The sequence below is a fragment of the Xenopus laevis genome, chromosome 8L (genome assembly GCF_017654675.1).
Source record: "Xenopus laevis strain J_2021 chromosome 8L, Xenopus_laevis_v10.1, whole genome shotgun sequence".
Lineage (NCBI taxonomy): Eukaryota > Metazoa > Chordata > Amphibia > Anura > Pipidae > Xenopus > Xenopus laevis.
In genome coordinates, this window is record NC_054385.1 from 10,671,018 (window position 1) to 10,689,014 (window position 17,997).

General features: G+C 43.4%; 1 long non-coding RNA gene across 2 annotated transcripts in view; it reads right to left on the reverse strand.

Annotated features, from left to right (window-relative positions):
* The window catches only part of LOC121397106, a 39,830-nt gene that overhangs the window by 17,809 nt on the left and 4,024 nt on the right, over positions 1-17,997 (reverse strand). For both annotated transcript variants that reach the window (XR_005963452.1, XR_005963451.1), the window contains exons 2-3: positions 16,598-16,696; positions 6,285-6,429 (exon numbers count right to left, since the gene is read on the reverse strand). This is a non-coding gene — a long non-coding RNA (uncharacterized LOC121397106). The remainder of the gene's footprint in view (positions 1-6,284; positions 6,430-16,597; positions 16,697-17,997) is intronic.

Genomic DNA, 17,997 nt, shown 5'->3' on the forward strand with positions numbered 1-17,997 from the left:
ACACCTGCCTTCCATGGGTGGTAACAATGGACCAAAAATGGCCACAGATACCTGGCAGAAACTCAATCAGTTTATGAGGCGGCCTGCCCAAGATAGCGCTGCGTCACCATCTGACCAGATCCAGATCCATCCATCTGACCAGTTGAAAGGGAGCACCTAGTCCCAGGTTGCCCTAGCCCCCTCCACGTCTATTCTTAATAAGATTCCTCCATTTCTGCAACAGGGGCACAGCTCTCTAACACACGGGCAGTTGGTCACTTGGAACAGGATGGGGCAACAGTATCACTAAATCCTGACTATTCTACCCACTTTAAGAAACTGTGTAGCACCTTCACTGGAGTGAAAAGGAAACTGTGTGACCTATGCAATGATGCCCCATGAGGCTTAAAATCATTGATGAAACAGGGCTCTCTTCTTCTTTGAACTTCAAGAGACCTTTGATTTTATAGAAGCTAGACCAAGGAGAAGCCACAGACCATAAGCCGCCCTCCACCATTGTTGGCGCAACACTCCTGGTAGACTGCCCAGTGCAATGGCCTATCCTGCCAGACAGCATCAACTGTCTATTGTGACATGAGGGTGAGATTTACATGACATTTTTACTCTGCATGGCCACTAACTAAGCTACTACAGCTACCCCAAGCTCTTCTATAATATACAAACTTCACACCGAGACCCGGCCCTGGAATATGCCCTCAGTCAGGAAACCCAGATCACTCACAAGGTCCTCACTATTAACTGGTGCTGCAACAGACACCATGACACTCTCACATGGGCCCCCCTATGTACAGCATTGCCAGTGCACTCACCATAATCTACCATCTCAATGCCATCAGCCTTACCACCTGGACTACTGTCTGTACAGACACGACCGTATATGCGACTGGTTGTACTTACTACAATGTCACAAACAACACCGGCAACAATGACCATCAAACATAACTCTGCCCAAATGTTGTGGGACCATTCCTGCACCTCGGAGAGACACTGAGAACTATGCTATCCCTCGCTCCCTCACTGCTCATACACCAAAGCTTTAACAAGCGCATAAAGACATCACAACCACACAGCTCCCTTAGCCTGTAGGAACTTCAGTGTAGCCTTGTTACGGGCAACCACTTTCCCCAGTTGGTATTGCATTTGGGATGTTAAGGGGATTTGTTTTTCTTTTGTGTTTTGTTATACGGCTTTGTTTCTCCTTCTCTTTAATTCTTTCCTTCCTCTCTGACAGGTTGGGCAAATTGTGGCATGTGCCATAGGGGGTTTCTCCCTTCTCTTGGCTAATGAATACATCTCCCCACCTTTCACAGATGCCATACTGCAGAAAAAATATACCAAACAATGGAGCAATTACCCCCTGCTCCAATCTGCCTTATGGGAGACTTCAATAATTGTCTTTATCCCACTATGGTCAGACTGCCTTCCCCCACAACTGCCTTCTCTAAACTCATGGACTGGGTCATAGTTTATAATTTAGTAGACGTATGTGCTGGACATTCCCCACTGCCAAGGAATTTTTCTTCTACTCACAACACACCATTCTTTATCTAGAATCGAACTTTGGTCCCTCAGACCTTCTTCAGAGGATGGAGAGATCAAATTTCTACACAAGCAATTCTCGGACCACTCGTCCCTCTCATTAGAACTATTACGCAATTCTTCACACAGACAATGGAAAATCTTCTGGCTAAAGATCCCCGAAATAGTAACAGAGCCAGCACATTCTAATAAAGTACACAGGCAAGATAACTAAAACACAGCTTCCCTTTCAGTAATTTGGGATGCCTTCAAAGCTGTAGTTAGGGGTACCCTTACCAAAACAAGCTCAACCTCCAAGGGTATTATTCAAGAACTGGAGGCAGCTGTGGGTCACTTTAAATCTCTGTATATCTCTAACCCTACTAGACATAATCATAACGAGTTTGAAGCACCTTAACCTGAACAGAATAGAATTGACTAAAAAAACTCCAACACGGCACTAGCAATACCTTTTCTTATGTCCACAAGAACGGCAAACCTCTTGCTTCCTTTCCAGGCCACCTGAGAGCAGCACAGGCATCCCCAAAATGAAGTCCTCCACTAGAGTAACACTGACCTTTTGAACTGCTGGAATTAAGCAAATTCCATCCACTGCCCACTACACCAATGCAGAACTTCACAACTACCTCGACACAACCCCCCTACCAAAACTCTCACAACCACAAACTAAATATATGGATTCCCCTATTACTCAATATAAAATAACGTTATCATATCTTTTCCTCCAGGGAAATCTCCGGGACAGGATGGTTTCATTATAGAACCACATCCAGAGAAAAGTAGCCTGGCTCCATGACACACTCCTATCTCTTTGCCTATATCATTCTCAGAAGCAACAATCAGTGTTATTCCCAAACCTGTGAAACACCCTGCACTGTGTTCTTCATACAGGCTGATATCATTACTTTATATGGAATGAAAAATGTTACCATCAGTCCTGGCCAAAAGACTAGTCAAAGTAGTCTCCAATCTGGTCTAACCAGATTAGACTGGATTTATGCCATCAACAAGCTTTAAATTTAGAAGATTATTTTCTAACCTGCAAACAGCACATGAGAACATAGGTTCAAGACTAGTGGTGTTACTTGACACGGCTAAGGGATTCAATTCTATCAAATGTCCATATCTAGATTCATTACTAGAACTGTTTAGCTTTTACAAAGTGGCTCAGACTAATTAGGTTAATGGAATCTCATCCCCCACAATTCACCTCACACTGGACACCCGTCAAGGATGGCCCCCTCTATCCACTACTTTTTGCATAAGCAATCGAACCTCTATTCCTATCTGACCCCTACAACTCTTTCACTGCAGTTCTACATATAGTCCAGCACTTTGGTGCCAAGTGGCCAAAACCTTTAAATATCTCAGAATTTATATACATAAAGATCTGGCGCTGTTTCATCAACACAACCTATACCCACTCCTACTCTCAGGCACTACCAATAACACTAATAGGCAGAATAATTAAATGTAAGATCTTCTTGCCTAAATTTCTGTATACACTGACACACTTCATGCCACATACCCAAGAAAGTTTTGTAAAACATAGACCGCAGCCAATCTGACTTTATCTGGGGAAATGAGACCCCTACTCTTTCCAGAGCTACTCACAATTCTCCTCAAAACCAGTAAGGATTAGCATCACCCAGTTATGAACTATATTACTTGGTCTCCCAAAGCTCCCACGTAACTAACTGGAAGGTATTTTACGCTGAAAATCCAGCCTCAATTCTAGAAACACTGTACTTCACTTTGGTGGAAAGTTTACACACTGCTCAATACACAGACTTATAATACTGAATATCCCAACCTGCTAGAACAAAACTACTCTCAAAAACATACAAATACCGGTACCCGATTTCCAAAAGATGGTCTAGGTTCCAGTACAAGTGGGACGTGAGTGGGGTCTGATTAGATCCTGATGATGGGGAAGAGATCATAGATAACCTAACCTATACCAAACCATAGCAAGCACAAGAGACAAGACCCAGATGCAAGGCCCTTACTATTACATTTCTCCACTTACTTTGGGACTGTCCTGATGTACAGAAACTCTGGAGCCAAGTTGTGGAGTTTATGGCCATGGAAACGACACTCCCACAAACACACAACCCGGCAACATGTCCCTGGTGCCCAGTTTACATATTAAGATACCTAATGAGACTGCTTCTCTAAAAGGCTCTGAACTGGGCCTGTCACCTCCATTACTAAAAAGACAGATCAACCTAATCAACTCACAACTGGAACTATACAAGCTCTACTTGCCAGAGGATGCCCAAATAAATTTAAAAAAACCTGGACCCCATGGCTGGAATCAGCAGCTACCTCTACCTCTTGATGGACAACTTTCAGCAACAGCCTCTCCCCCTACTGCCCCCTTTCTTCTCTCCTTCTCCTTCTTACTTTACTTCCTTTTCACTGTTAAAATTCAATAAAAATCATAAAACAAAAATAAAAAACCACATAAAACTAGACAACAAATTCCAACACCCACAGAAGATGACTTCAACACCTTTCTACGAAAGGCCAACCTGCCACACGTAAAACCAGATGCAAATGTTATCCTCAACTCCCCGATTACGACACAAGTAATCTCAAAACATATAAACACCAGGCAATAAGCCAAAGCCCCTGGATGGACTAAACCACTATATTACAAAACCTTTCAGATGATTGTGACACCACATCGCTCCCAGCTATTTAACCAGGTTCTATAAGGCTACCAATTTCCTAAAGAAATGCTATCAGCTACCATCACCTCTATACAAAAACCAGGCAATCCACCTTTAATAAAGACTGCCTTTTACATAGGTGTGGTTCAATTTAATGGAGGATGCTGGGGGTTGTAGTTTGTGTTATTTATGTTACCTCCTTAGAACCCCCACCCAGTATTTTCACAGTTTAAGATTAATTGGATAAAGCAGAAAGATTACAGGTGGAGTATAACTTGGGTGATTGCTCTAAATTTTTTTATTAGTGTTCTTGTTGAAAACCCTCCAAGCATACAGGATCAAGGGCCCAATGTACAGAGAGATCACGGCTCTATATGCAGCATCTCAGGCACTAGTTAACAACATGGGCTTTATTTAGGAAGCATTCCCTATAACAAATTGAACAGGGCAAGGATGGAACAGATGACAACATGAACCTCCACCCATGACTCAAGCAGAACTAAATGTACGGAGTCAAAAAGACATAAGAGAGATAATAAATAACTTCCCAGTCAGCCACAACCCTATACCCAGTCAGCCACAACCCTATAGAAGTACTGAAGCATTCCATTCTAGAACTAAATCTAAACAGTTAGACAGAAAGGAACCCCAACACAACAGGGCAACTCCAGAAAGGACAAATAGATTCCTACCACACCCTCCAAATAGACCGTGGACTTAAAGAGTCCTACAAGTACATGCTCTGGACCTGGGGTTTTTCAGATAACTAATCTTTCCATACTTTGGATCTTCATACCTTAAGTCTACTAGAAAATCATGTAAACATTAAATAAACCCTATAGGCTGGTTTTGCTTCCAATAAGGAGTAATTATATCAAGTAAAAGCTACTGTTTTATTATTACAGAGAAACGGGAAATTTTAAAAACTTTGGATTATTAGATTATAATGGAGTCCATGAGAGACAGCCTTTTCGTATTTCTGAGTTTTCTGGATAACGGATCCCATACCCGGCCGTACTTACACATATGGTACCGTCTACAGAAATACCTTAAAGTTTTCCTCCAAAAATGGGAAAAAAAGTCATGGACAGTTTCCACTACCCTGTTGGCACAAGGTAGGTGCTATGCCATTCTCCTTCTAAAATGCACCAGAAAATCAAAGGAAAATTCTATAGTGATGGTACAGAAAACCCGAGGTGTTACACAAAATATATGCCGCCATGTTGTCTCTGGAGAGAGTGTAACACCGAACATATCTGGTGGGAATGTCCTAAGATAAAAGACTCTTGGCACCCAACACAACGAATAATCCAACAAGCCAACTCTAGAATCGGCAATTAGTGATGTGCAGGTCGAGTTTTTCCCGACCCGCCCCCCAGAGCCGGACTTCTTTTTATAGACCCCCCGTGATGTCACAAAAGGGGCGGGACGAGCAGGCATGCGTCTATAAAATGTCAACCCGGAAGCAGGTATTTGTAAGGTTAGGGTTGGGGAGAGCAGTCAGAAGAGCTCAACCCGCGACCCGAAAAGTGGGGTGCGAGGTTGGCCCGAATCCGTCCAAACCCGCAGGTATCAGGCCAGCCCACACATCACTATTGGCAATACCAAATATACACCTGGACAAACTGCCAAAACCCTACAGACAGATTAATCTTTCCTATTACTACAGCAGCAAAACCATTCATAGGGAAACACTGGAAAGTCTCTTCTCCTCTTCAACCTAAAATATGAAAAATGGACCAGGGCCATTACATTGACCAAGTTGGGAAACATCAACAATAACTGCTGGGACCAATGGCACCGCTGGAAAGTCCATCTTGCAAGAAAAACCCAGTAACCACCCATATGACGGCAGATCAAAACAGATCAGGAAACAAACCCAAACTGATCCCCCTAAAACAGTACAAAAAAAATAAACTATTTACCTTGCAAGCAGCACTTTGATAACCCCCTAACTTCTCTGCACCCTAACAACACGATCCTTCACCCACTCACTGCCAGTCTCAACATTCCCCTACACTTCCCTCTAAACCATGTTTCTGGTATTATACCTGTTACTGTTTAACTTACCTGTAATAACCATCCAATGTGAGACCTCTTCAACTGTTACTTATAAATCTATATGTAAAAAACATGGGCATACTGCATACAGCCTCTTCTTGCTGCCAAAACCCTCCTCTGGTCCCATTGGGCCTCCAGTTTCTTGATTCAGACTCTGAAACAAAGACACGATAACAATGGTTTTATGAGGGTTGCTCACTTTAAAATGAACTATTAGTATGATATATAAACATTATCAGCATATGAAGGCAGAAAAAAAAGTGTATTCAAATGTGCAGGTACAATGCAGAAATACCTCTATGGTCTCAAATGTGTGTGTTAGAAATACTATGTGCAAAAAAACACTATGGTTGCTATGGAGAGAGGAACATAGCAGCAGACAAATTCTTCTGTATCGCTTCAGTCAAAACAGATCAGGGCCGACCCCCAGGAGAAGCACAAGGAAGTCAAGAACATAATATTAGTAGATATGAGTAAATGGAAGGAAATAAATAAGGAATTACAAAGAGCGTTTCCACATTCAGGCAAATCCCTAATAGATACCAGGCTTCAAGTCAAAAGTCCTCATCTAAAAAGAGCTCAGGGTGTATAAAGCATTGTTATACATTGTTCCAACTGGTCTCTTCTCCCTGTGCATTATTATTATTATTACTATTATTATTATGTATTTTAGAGAGCCAACATATTGAGCAGCGCTGATCTTTAATGAACCTCCACAGTCTGTAAATTGTGTTACCCAAAATTGGAGCTGCTGATCGTATGCCGCCATAAATAAGTTGGCAAAAGCAGGGGCAACATTAGAAGCCGCACTAGTTCCACTAATATGTAAGTAATAAAACAATCAGAGTTGGAAATAAGATCAAGCAGAGTTGTAATAATTCAACAAGATACTCTGTGATTTAGTCGAGTCAAGCGGAAGCGTCAGAAATATACAGCAATAACTGTATACAAGGAGGTCACATCCATAGTTGCAAGAAATGTATTAGGCTGTAAAGGAAAACAGTAAAAAGTCCCCAGTGTCCCAAATGTAAGTTGTGTATTTTGTACCAAAGGGTGTAAGTAACAGTCAGTGAAATGCAGAGCAGGAGAGGATTCTCAGCCTCCAGAGAAGCTCAGGCCAAGATCTGCAGTCTTTTGTCTCATCCTTAAGAGTTTCCTAGGTTAGGAGCCATAGTAACCTCACAAGATACCTGACATTAACTTATCGTATGCAGAAAAGTGAATGAAGGGCAAGTCTGTATAAGGAAAACTGAATCAAGGGAGTCTGTATAAGAAAGGGGAAAGGAAACACCAGGAAAAGAGTGAAAAACAGAAATGAAAATGAATTAATTGAAGAATGAAGATGAAAGATAAAGGAAATATGGATAAAAGTATTAAAAAGCAAATACAAATAAAAGGAATAAAGGGAAAGGCAGAGGTCTTTAAAAAACAAAGCGTTCAGGTCCTGACTATGATGTAGAGGTTGGTAACCCCAAAGCTTACAGGTAGTGATGATTGTGGGAATTGTATGTATCAAAGACAGGTGTATATAGTGACTGTCACACAGAGAGAGAGAGAGACAGGTGTATATACAGGGAGTGCTGGAAAACACCATTAAATATGAATGAGACGCTGGAGACAAGGTGGGGCCTCACAGCCAGACTTAATAAAGATCAGTAAAACCAAAGATTGACACAAGTAGTGGAGTATATGGCACTTGTTGTGTCCATCAGTGAGTCCATTAAGATGTACAGTAGGACACTGGATCCTGCCTTATGTCTGTCACCCAATTAAACAGGGACACGTCTGATACATCACATACAGGACAGAATGAAGCACAAAAGCCTGGGGAGCAACCCCACTAATCCTGTCCCCTTGCACCTCCATGTGAGCAAACATACATAAAGGTGCCTGTAAAAAATGGGGCACAATGGTACTAATAATAGAGGCGAGAGAGAAAGAGTGTCCTCTGCCTCTTGCTGAACTACAACTCCCAGAAGGAAGTTAATTCCAGGTGGGGGCTAGTGGGACATTCATGGAAATTAGAATAAATTACATTACACTGCATTCAGCCCGTCGGGAGCGATTAGATGGGCTCCCTCAGTTCAGCAGCCACAGCCAAGTGAGGTTCTCTCTTCATATGTGACCAGTGCTCCTGACTCCCACAAATGTATTGTGGCTTCCATCAGTGTCACTGAGGACATGACATCAGAACCTAATGCCCTTATTCTCCCACCTGTACCCTGTGCCTTTATTTTTCCACCCATACCCTGTGCCTTTATTTTTCCAGCCATACCCTGTGCCTTTATTCTCCCACCCATACCCTGTACCCTTATTCTTTGACCTGTACGCTGTGCCTTTATTCTAGCACCTGTACACTGTGCTATGCCAGGTGCCACAGATCTCCAGTGGGGGAAACACTTTTCTGCTTTAAAGGGGTTGTTCACTTTTAAATTAAATTGTTGTTTTTTAGGGGAGTCACCACCAAGGTGCTGTATGCTGAGTTTGGGATGAATTTAGAGGACTGACCGGTGACATTATTCTGTTCCTGTGCCTGATGCTGTTGAGGTGACAACAGGGTCGGACTGGGGGGCCCGGGGCCCACCGGGACCGCTGTCCAGGGCCCCCCTCTGGCCCCCGCTACCTACTTTGAGCTGAAGCGCCGATCAGCATACTCCGTCAGGCGGCGCATCGCGCATGCGCAAAAATCACTAAGCGCGCATGCGCAAAAGGCGCTAGGCGCGGGTGCGCAAATGGCGCTGCGATGCGCCGAAATAGTTTTTTCCGAAAAACTGTTTGGGAGAGGGGGGTCTGGCCCGGCGGGGGCCCACTAGGGTCGGGGCCCACCGGGTATTTTCCCGGTGTCCCGCCGGGCCAGTCCGACACTGGGTGACAATCTCCTAAATCAGTTTAGTGAAGGAGCTGCGCCAGAGGCCCGTGTGACTACAGAGAGATGTGTCTGTGCAGCTCCAGACTGGAACTCTCAGGACTTGCTTGTTGCACAGAAAAGGTTAATTATGTTCTGCTAAATGGACTGAAATTGGCTTCTGCACCCGCACTTAATAAAATCTGATTTTGACATTCACTTTTCAGTGTCAGTTTGTCTAATGGAAATAGTAAGAGGGAAATAGAGAATTTTACTTACCTACTTGACGTAAATTCCTTTTCTTCTAGTCCCGACATGTCAGTACACATGGGGCATTGCCCCTCCCAGACCTGGAGGTAGGACCTATAACATAGCCAATCAAAATGAATCATGACCTATAAGACCACATGACTTCCTCCTCACCAAAGTTATACTTTTGCCATAGCAGTACAGTAACCAAAATAAATAATTGGGATGGGAAACCCTGTACTGACATGTCGGGACTAGAAGAAAAGGAATTTACGTCAAGTAGGTAAGTAAAATTCTCTATTTTTTCTACGTCCCTCCATGTCAGTACACATGGGATCTACCAAGCCATGCACCGAAAACAAGGGGTGGGAATAACCAACATAATGCAAAAACCAAACTGATGCTAAGGAGGCCCTGAGAAAAGGCCAGCATCACATCCATCCAACAGGGGAGCTGATAAAATGTATATCTCCTGAAAAGGGTAGATAAAAGGCACAAGAACAACATGTCCTAGGACATGGTAAACGATTAACAAGAGCTACAAAATCAACCACAAAATTACAGAGACCGGTACTTGAGGATCAAGCATTGCAGATTAAGAATAAACATATTCTGTTTAAAAAGGTTCCCTCAGTGACTAGAGGGATACCTGCAATATGGTTATCTGACAAAACCCCACCTGGGGAAGAACAAAAATCCTGCAACTGTTAAAACAAAAAAGTGCCCTAGGACAAAACCAGAATGATGGCAATAGCCATCTCAAAACTAAAACACCCTAGAAACCACCAGGAAATCAATCAGATCAGAAACTAAACACAACTTGAATGCATCTATCACCAGTGCTAGAGAAATACACGATCCTCAGCAATAGCAAGTGGCCCTAAAAAGACTTGGCCCACATTAGCCTGGTCCTGCATCTTAATGGAAGCAGCTCAAACCAGTGCTGACCGGAGTCACCTCTACACCAGAGATCAGTCCAAGCTCCACTAACTCCATGCTAATAATACCTAATGAAGACTTAACTAAATGAACACCAACTCTGGGTTATCATAAATCAGCATATCATTGTAACCATTGTAGAGCCATGCTGGTACAGCCCAGTAGCTCCACCAACCACCAAATCTAAACTGGGTATACAACAGCACAAGGATAAGCTGCTGAACCAACCAATGTGACTTAAAGCCATCTACCAGTAAGCTATGCTGTTGCCCCAGCCAACTGCTACACAAGCAAGCAATGGGACCCAAGCCAATTACAGTTCTAGAAAACACCCACAAAAGCCGAGGCCACTACAGCTCAAGCTGCACAATGATACAGTTTATGCAAAAACTGAACCAAACCTGTGACCATACATAGAAGCTACTGAACCAGCCAACAGCTGGGATCACAATCCAAAATCAGGCATGCCAGAAGCTTATAGCCTACAAAAACTGGTACCAACCAGCAATGATGCACAATCCACTGGCAGAGAGCCAGCCACCATACATGCAACCAGTGGTGGAGCCAGCCAGCTATTATGTATTCCCACATAGATGTGCAAGGCAATTGTCACACTAGCAGGCCAAGATGCCCGTCAGCTGAAGTGTTTGCAAAAAACCAGAGTGGAATTCGAATACACAAGCAATAGTAAATAAGCCAGCTATTGTGAATGCCACCCTTAGGGACAAGGTAACCAACTGCACTAGCACCTGACACAAAAGTCAATTTCCATACATGCCACAAGGGAGCACGTCAGTTGTTGAACTTGCAAAACCCTGGTCCACAAGCCAGCCTTATTGATAATAAGCAGTGGCATACAAGACCAAAAACAATGCATGAAAGGCAGAAGAAAAGGTTAGCTGTAAGTCAACAACATATGACCAACCACAGCTGCTGAATACCAATCAGCAACAAAATTAGCTATGGGCTGTGAAACTCAGAGCAAACACAAGCTGATGGTACAACCCATGCTAGAGCCAACCAAATAGTCAATCATGCCTACTGCTGGTGTAACCAGAACCATACCTGCAAGGATTGCAGACAAGACAAAACCGATGGCTGTTGTCCTGCCAAGGATTGCCGCAAGGCAAACAGACATGCCCACCAAGGGCCACAGCAAGAATAGTAACCATGCCTATCAGCAGCCACAGCCTGGCGACCTATGCACCATAGATCACAGCCAAGACTGGCAGCCACAAGCCCACAAGGACTATAATAAAAACTAGCGGCCACCTTAGCCAGGGGCCACAGAAAAGGCCAACAGCCCAAGAACCCTGGTAAAAGGCAAGCAAGCACCTACGTTAAGGGCCATGAAAACAGGCCCGCAGCCATAATAACCCAGGTAAAAGGACAACCAAGCAAATGTGCCAAGGGTAAACGACCACATGAGCCAAAGGCTCATGCAACAGGCCAGCAGAACAAGGGCCCTTGTAAAAGGCCAGCAGACCCAGGAGCCGAGGACCATGGTAAAAAGCCATGGACCAAAACAAGGGCTCTAACCCAAGCCAAGGGCCATAATGAAAGCCAGAGGCCACACAAACCCAGCTCCCTGGCGAGATGCCCGAGGCCACACAAAGGGCCATAGACTACAAGCATGTTAAGGTGCCAATAGACATAACAGTAAGTGCCCTTTAATCTACCAACAAAGAAGGGAAACCTACAGTCACAAAAACTCAGTAGATGTAGTATAACTACAACTGAGCTCCCAACAAAAGCCACCAGATGGGAATAGAATATCTAAGAGAAGGCCTACATCACACAAAAAGACACCATATAACTCGGAACACTGCCTGTTTAAGTGTGGAAACATCATAGGAAAAAATGGGGCACAATGCTGCTACAGCAGAACAAACCCCTAGCCGGTCCTGGAAATACCAGGTGTAATAAGAGCACACTTGCCTACTGTGTCTGCGCAGAGAACTCGGGCTCACAAACCTAACACCTCAGATGACAACTATACAAGAAGTCAGAGGAATACAGGCACCTAACCAGATAATATGCGCTAGACAGTAGGAATAATCCAAACAGATCCTTGGTGGCAGACTGCTTCTAAGGAGCAGACTCAGGGGCGTAACTAAAGAGGAAGCATACCCTGCGGCTGCAGGTGGGCCCAAAAGGTATAGGGACCCATGAGGCCCAAATAAAGAGCAATTTCAATACGTATTGGTAAAAAAGCACAACCTCTGGATATGTTAGGGGCCCTAAAATGAATTTGCTGTGGGGCCCAATGACATCAGGTTATAGCACTGAGCAGACTCAATGTAAGGAAGGAAGGGGCTACCATACTGCTACAGCAGTGCAAGCCTCCAGCCAACCCTGCAAGCACCCAGTGTAATAAAAGGCAAATATAACCTCTGTGTCTGCACAGAGGACAATAGAAACAACAGTAGCAAACTGAGGAGTATCTGCACATTACCTGATAGCAATGAAAAGTCCGCAGGTTGGAAACTTCAGCTAGAACTCGGATAGGTTTCAGCGGAGGGACATAATTAGCTTATTAACATGCAGACTTAGTACCTTGTGTAACTGCATTTTGCACAGAGGACTCCAGCTCACAACATACGACTTCATATAATATAAGAAGGAACACAGGCAGCTTACCAGATAGCTCAGACTTGTCAGCAGGAATATCCAGTCCAGTGGAACACTGCTTGCTAAGAGCAGACTCATAAGAAAGGAAGGAAGGAGGTGCCATACTGCTTGAGCACATGAGCCAATATAACCACTGTGTCAGCCAAGAGGATGCAGGTTCACCCATACAAAACTTAAAATATTAAACAACAATAGCAAAGGGGCCAAAGGAACACCTGCACCTTACCAGATAGTGACTAGTTAGCTTGATGGAAACTCCAGCCAAAGCCCTGATAGCTTTCAGCTGAGGGACATATTAAGCATATTAACATGCAGACTTCCCAGTGAAATGTTTCAAATACACAATGGATACGGAGAAATCAAAATCTCTGGATTCAGGTACCACACTGCTTAGGCAGAGGGATTCACCAGCCAGTACTTAAAGTGTAGCAAGAGCCAATACTGTATTTTGCACAGAGGACGCCAGCTCACAACATAAGACTTCAGATAATACAAGAAGACGGGAACACAGGCACCTTACCAGATAGCTCAGGCTTGTCAGCAGGAATATCCAGGTGGAACACTGCTTGTTAAGAGCAGACTCATAAGAAGGAAGGAGGTGCCATATTGCTTGATCAGTGCAATCTCTAGCCCTTCCTGGAGGTGCCTTAGTAACATGAGTCAATATAACTTCTGTGTCTGCATAGAGGATGCAGGTTCACCCATACAAGGCTTAAAATATTAAACAGCAATAGCAACGGGGCGAAGGCACACCTGCACCTTATCAGAGTGGCTAATTAGCTGGATGGAAACTCCAGCCAAAGCCCCAATAGCTCTCAGCTGAGGGACATAATTAGCCAATTAGCATGCAGACTTCCCAGTGCACTACACACAGTAGATAATGAAGAATCATACTCACCAGCTTCAGGCAGTTAGAACTAGCCCATATGCATACCCACGGCCCTTTTGCAGAAGTTCTGTAGAGTTCTGTAAAGTCTCACATACTCAAAAGAAAAGGGGAGTCCAAAAAGCTCACAGGTAACAATGTGGGAAGCCCACACCTGTGTCTGTTCCCAAAAAAGCACTAGATTGAATCTTGTGCCTCGCTGGGCATATAGCAGGGGGGCTGTTTTAGCACAGGGCTAGGACCATGGGTATGCCCACACCTGCACTTCTTCCCAATAAGCGATAATTTACAGATTATGCGTCTTGAGGCATCAGGTAAAATCTTCTCCATTACCTGGGAATCATCCCTCTGTGTCTACACAGAGGTTAAAAATAAATAAATAAACAAAAAGAAAATACAAAAGAAAAACAAAAAACAAAAACTGTTTGATTTCTCTCAAAATTCAACAAAAAATAAAAAGTGAGGAGGGAAATCCTACCTCCCTGCCCAGTAGGACAAAAAATAACAGTGGTGAGGAGGAAGTCATGTGGTCTTATAGGTCATGATTCATTTTGATTGGCTATGTTATAGGTCCTACCTCCAGGTCTGGGAGGGGCAATGCCCCATGTGTACTGACATGGAGGGACGTAGAAGAAATGTATTCTGATTTCTCCCCTTGTCTTATGTGTTACGTCTCTTACCTGCAGGGAAAAGGGGGAATGGCCTGACATTATGTTCTCTCATAGTCTGTAATACTCGTCTGTACTATGCACAATGTTACACGCAACAGCTCCCTAGATACCAGAGCCAGAAAGACACCATAAAAATATGGCAGCATTGGTATTCCTACATGCTAAGTATAATTAAGCAGGAACAGCCCCCTAAGTTTGCTCATAGTCTGTACAGAGAGATCCCATAAAACTATGGCAGCATAGGCATTCCTCTGTACTAAGCACAATTCAGCAGGAACAGTCCCCTAAGTTTGCTCATAGTCTGTACAGAGAAATCCCATAAAACTATGGCAGCATAGGTATTCCTCTGTACTAAGCACAATTCAGCAGGAGCAGTCCCCTAAGTTTGCTCATAGTCTGTACAGAGAGATCCCATAAAACTATGGCAGCATAGGCATTCCTCTGTACTAAGCACAATTCAGCAGGAACAGTCCCCTAAGTTTGCTCATAATCTGTACAGAGAGATCCCATAAAACTATGGCAGCATAGGCATTCCTCTGTACTAAGAACAATTCAGCAGGAACAGTCCCCTAAGTTTGCTCATAGTCTGTACAGAGAGATCCCATAAAACTATGGCAGCATAGGTATTCCCTGTACTAAGCACAATTCAGCAGAAACAGTCCCCTAAGTTTGCTCATAGTCTGTACAGAGAAATCCCATAAAACTATGGCAGCATAGGTATTCCCTGTACTAAGCACAATTCAGCAGGAACAGTCCCCTAAGTTTGCTCATAGTCTGTACAGAGAGATCCCATAAAACTATGGCAGCATAGGTATTCCCTGTACTAAGCACAATTCAGCAGGAACAGTCCCCTAAGTTTGCTCATAGTCTGTACAGAGAGATCCCATAAAACGATATATCTAAACGCTGAATCTCACATAAAGGGAAATCACATGGAGCTAATGGGGATACATCAAGCAGTTCTGGCTACGGTAACAACAGGGGTTCAAAAGACTTGAAAGGCGCATACAAATCCCACTTTAGCTTCAGCAGAAAAATTGTCCCATATTAAAATCCATCTTTTATTTATCCAATGATTATAAGCGTATACATAGGGACAGGGAGGGGCTCAGGCCTAATGGGCCTCATAGGCCACAGCACTAGGGATGGGCGAACTTGACCCATTTAGTTTCGGGAAAAATTAGCCGCACAGCGAAATTTTTTTGACACGCGTCTTTTTTTTTTACGACGCACGACACCATACAAGTCTATGGGCGTCATCTCTGCGGCGAAACAAGGCGAAAAAATTCACCTATCCCTACACAGATCACACACAATTTATACCAATTCAAACTAAAATCAATTCAAGGTATTAACTCATTCAGTGAAATACTAGATGAAGACACCTGTGACCCAATGCCCCGACCCCTTGAAAAGCAAATTTTGGTTGTGGAGAAATAATAGATTTAAGATGTCTCCTGACAATTCTTTGGAGGCTTTACTGTCGTGGGAATAAGTGGGAATTAAATGTGGGGTCACATCAAGTATGTTTGGCCCGAATAAGGACATGATCTAACAGCAGATCCACGTTCCACTGAGGGGTTAGTAGCTCATTACCACTGCCCATTATGGCCCTATCATTAGCATCTTAATAATAGTCCATTCATAGCCCCATCTTATAAACTGATCCGAAGATTGCATAGCCTGTGCACTGAAAATATCCCAGGAGGTATGAATCCTCTGCAGGAAAGTTAAAGGACAAGGAAAGTTAAAATGTACTTTTGTCCTGGCCAGTGTGCCTCTTCCATTTTAAAAACCTCCTTGGGTACTTTGATAGTAATAGAGGAGCTGCCATGTTACCCAGGTGTTCCTTATTCGGGCACCCACCAATGATTTTAAACGTTCAGTTAAAGGGTTAGTGACTCTGCTCATTGAATGATGCTTAACTAATTGGTACCCATCAATGATTTTAAATGTACTTGTCCTTTAATATTTCTGTTGCTAATAAAATGAAGCTGGAAGTTGCAGACTGATAGACCTTACATAATAAAAGTCTGATTATTTTGCATTGCTCTATAAATACACAGGGCAGGATGATCAATGAATGAGCAGTTTGACTCACTGGCTCTGGAGAAAGCTGTGCGGGGTTATCAGGATCACATTCTTTGGACTTTTTTTCCCGTTGGTGCTGGAGTGGTCGCCTTCTGTGATACTCCTTTATCTGTGGAGAAAATGGGGCAGAGTTACACCATGCTTAGCTATGGATAAAGGGAAAGCAAACCAGAGTGTGAGCTCATACGCTTATCTCCATTATTCTACAGTTTCAATACTTCCCTGTGTCGCTTTGTATAAAAGTCAGTTTGAGGGTAATTGAGGTTTAGTTGCTTTCTCTTCCTACTTATAAGGGTGGGAGAAACGTATATATTATTAGGTAAAAACAAGTAAAAAAAACTGCATTTATGAAGTAGCACAATATAAGAATATGCTTAAGAAAGTTCTGAGTATGTACGTATGTATGTATAACTTTATTTATAAAGCGCTGTTAAGGAGCCGCAGCGCTGTACAGTGCATAAAAGTACAATATATATAAAATTATACATGGGGGAGACAATTCACATAATAAATATATACAGAATCATAGGACAAAGCGCTTAAGTGCTATGTGGTAAGAGACATAGTGGGAAGGGGGTCCCTGCCCCATAGGGCTTACAGTCTAAGTGGATGAGAGACTAACATACAGGTACAAATTGGAGATGAAAAAGTGCACAAGGTAAGGCATAGTCAGTAGGGACAGGACTTAGCTAATGTTCTAGTGGTCCAAAAGGTAGGCTCTTAGTTTTTTCTTGAAGAGATTAAGAGAGGATTCCTTACGGAGGAATTCAGGGATGAAATTCCAGAGATAAGGAGCAGCAAGATAGAAGGGCTTGAGACGAGAGGTGGCAGTGGATGTGGATGATGTGAAGAGAAGGTGGCTCTGAGAAGAGCGGAGAAGACGACCAGGAACGTAGTGTGAGACAAGAGAAGACATGTAGTGAGCAGCAGAGGAGTGAAGGGCTTTGAAAGTTAGTAGGAGTTTATATGCTATCCTTTGCTTAACAGGCAGCCACGCTAAGGATTTTAGTTGGGGTTGAGCAGGTTCCCTTTTAGGAGAAAGCAGAAGGATCCTGGTAGCAGAGTTTAAGATTGATTGGAGGGGAGAGAGATGGGAGTCAGGAAGACCAGTAAGGATGAGATTGCAATAGTCTAAATGGGATAAGATAAGGGCATGGATTAGTGTTTTGGCTGTTGTTTGAGAAAGAAATGGGCGTATCTTGGCTATATTGCGGAGGAAGAAACGACAGGTTTTGGCAGTATTATTAATATGGTTAGAGAAGGAGAGGGACTGATCAAAGATGACCTCTAAGCAGCGTGTTGAGTTAACCGGGTTAATAGTCATGCCATTAATAGTAATGGTGAAAGGAAGAGAAGGACTCGGTTTGGGTGGAAGACCGTGAGCTCAGTCTTGGCCAAGTTTAGCTTGAG